The sequence below is a fragment of the Chelonoidis abingdonii genome, chromosome 1, assembly GCF_003597395.2.
Source record: "Chelonoidis abingdonii isolate Lonesome George chromosome 1, CheloAbing_2.0, whole genome shotgun sequence".
Lineage (NCBI taxonomy): Eukaryota > Metazoa > Chordata > Testudines > Testudinidae > Chelonoidis > Chelonoidis abingdonii.
In genome coordinates, this window is record NC_133769.1 from 150775423 (window position 1) to 150778435 (window position 3013).

A 3013-nucleotide genomic window follows, 5' to 3' on the forward strand; every position below is an offset into this window, starting at 1 on the left:
CACAACCAACACCATTCCGCCAACCTAAAGAGCTCTTAAAATCGACTGCCATACTCCTCCCTGACGAGGGAAGTAGTGCTACAATCGACCTTCCTGAGTGTAATTTCAGGTAGTGTAGAAGTAGCTTTATGCAATGTGATGGTATTGGCCTCCGGGAGCAATCCCAGAGTACTCCAGTGTGACTATTCTGGACAGTACTTTCAACTCTGATGCACTAGCCAGGTAGACAGGAAAAGCACCAGGAACTTTTGAATTTCATTTCCTGTTTGGTCAGTGTGGCGAGCTCAGCAGCACAGGTGACCATGCAGTATCCCCAGAATCACTAACGAGCTCCAGCATGGAGTGAACAGGAGACACTGGATCCGATTGCTGTATTGGGAGAAGAATATGTGCAGGCAGAACTCCAATCCAGCAGAAGAAATGCTGATATATATGCCAAAATCACACAGGGCATAGTGAAGAGAGGCTACACTAGGATGTATGACAGTGTCATGTGAAAATTAAGAAGCTTAGGAAAGACTACCAAAAGACAAAGGAGGCAAACGGTCACTCCGGGTCAGAGTCCCAGACATGCTGCTTCTATGATCAGCTGCTTGCCATTCTCGGTGGGGACCTTACCTGTGCCCCAACACTCTCTGTGGACACCTGCATGGTGGCAGCCTCACACAACATGGATGAGGATTTTGTAGATGAGGAAGAGGAGGAGGAGGAGAAGAATACGCAGCAGGCAAATGGAGAATCTGTTCTCCCCGGCAGCCAAAACCTTTTCTTCACTCTGGAGACAATACCCTCTCAAGGCCTATTGTTCCTGGACCCTGAAGGTGGAGAAGGCACCTCTGGTAAGTGCACATTTGTCACGACACTACTGGGGTTAAAGGCAATTGTGTTTAATATTTGATTTGCCCTGAATTATTGGGGTGCATTTGCAGCCAGTACAGCTAATGGAAAAGTCTGTTAACATGTCTGGGGATGGAGCGGGAGTCCTCCAGGGACATCTCCATGAAGCTCTCCTGGAGGTACTCTGAAAGCCTTTTAAAGAAGGTTTCTGGGGAGGGCTGCCTTATTTTGTCCTCCTCGGTAGGACACTTTACCACGCCAAGCCAGTGGCAAGTAGTCTGGAATCATTGCAGCACAAAGCATGGCAGTGAATGGTCCTGGGTTTTGGTGGCATGCATGCAACATTCAGTCTTTATCTTTCTGTGTCAGCTTCAGGAGAGTGATATCGTTACCTGATTGAAATAGGGGAAGTTTTGTAAGGGAACAATAATCCCCTCTGTTTGCTGATTCCCGACACATTAGACCCTGGGCATGCTGGGCTGTTTGTGCTTGGCTAAAAGGGATCATCCCAGAGAAAAGCCACATAGGGGAAGGGGGGTATCATAAGCATCTTTCCCAAATCTGGACCTTAGCGTCCAGAAATCATGCGTCCAGGGTGCCTGCATGAAACCCTCTAAGCTTAATTACCAGCTTAGATCTGATATCGCTGCCACCATCCAAAAATTCCAGTGTTTTGGCTCACTCTGGTCTCCCCAAAACCTTCCCTGGGGAACCCCCAAGACTCAGATGCCCTGAGTCTACAACAAAGGGAAATAACCCACTTCCCTTCCCCCTCTGGTGTGAGTGTAAGCAAAATTTTAAAGTTGCTGAGCCTGGTAGGTTTATGCCTTCTTTATTATCCCACTCCCCCGAGCACCAGTGAGGTAAAAAGGCACAGAAGAAAAATGACATAGGTGCCACTTGTGCTCAGTGGGGAGCTCGAAAGTGGCCGCCTCCCTGCCTCTCCCCATATCTAAGCTACCTGCCTTCCTGCTGTTCTGATCACGGCTCACCTGCTATGCCTATTTCTTGGCCTGGCCTCTGCCACAAATGCCTTCCACTCATTTCAGTAAAGTATCGGGAGGTAGACCATCGTTAAGTCTGGATCTGTTAGAAGCGCAGAGATCCTTGTAAGGCACCTTAAATAAGCAAACAGACGTTTTGCAGCAATGAGCTTCTGTGGCGTGGAATACCCCACTTCATCAAGACGCATGTAGTGGGAAATTTCCAGGGGCAGGTATACAATGCGCAGCAAGCAAAATGCTAGAGCAGTAACGAGGTTTTAAGTTTCAATCAGGGAGGATGAGGCCTGATCGTAGCAGTTGAGGTGTTTGAAAACACCAACGGAGGCAGGCAGAAACTAGGCTCTCGTGAATATGGCGCATCACTAGTCTTATGTTTCGTCTGAGCTGATCTGCGGTGTCCAAACCCCTTTAAAACGGGCTAGTACCTTGAACTGTCGAATCTCCAAAGCTTACAGACAGTTTTCTCTTTTGAAGTTCTGAGCAAGTTCCCTGGCGGGGAGAGTTTTTACTTTTCGAGCGCATTCGCAGGATGCACATGGCTTAAAGAGTCTGCATGGCTTATGTGTTGACGCCCATGGGCAGGTTTGCAAGATGCTCTCCTCTACGAGACCTGTTTTTTGATATTCCAATCCTAATATCTGATTTGTGCCATCATTATCCTTCCGTACCCAGACTTGTTCCAGTTGGCCCACGAATATGTACATTGGAAGGTAAGAGGGCATTGCTGGCATATGAATCAGGCGTAATTATTTACATTGGATGGACGTGCACAAAAAAAAAAAATAGACAAAAAAAAACAAAAAAAAAAAAAAAATAGAAAAAAAAAAAAAAAAAAAAAAAAAACACAAAAAAAAAATAAAAAAAAAAAAGAAAATTACACAGAAAAAAAAAAAAAGAAAAAAAAAAAAAAAAAAAAAAAAAAAAACAAAAAAAAAAGAAAAAAAAAAAAAAAAAATTAAAAAAATCAACAGACTCGAATATGTTCCCTGCTACCCAGGCATGCTCTAACTAGAGTCTTTCATGCCAAACTCCCCTTCATCGGTGCACCACACAATGGTAGTAACGCCCCAGCAAGTGAGTTTCGTTGCCTAACTACTCATTCTACACCATCTGGCCAGCCGATGTTTTCCTTTCTCCAGACATTGAGATGGATCTCTACTCGTCCTCTTCTT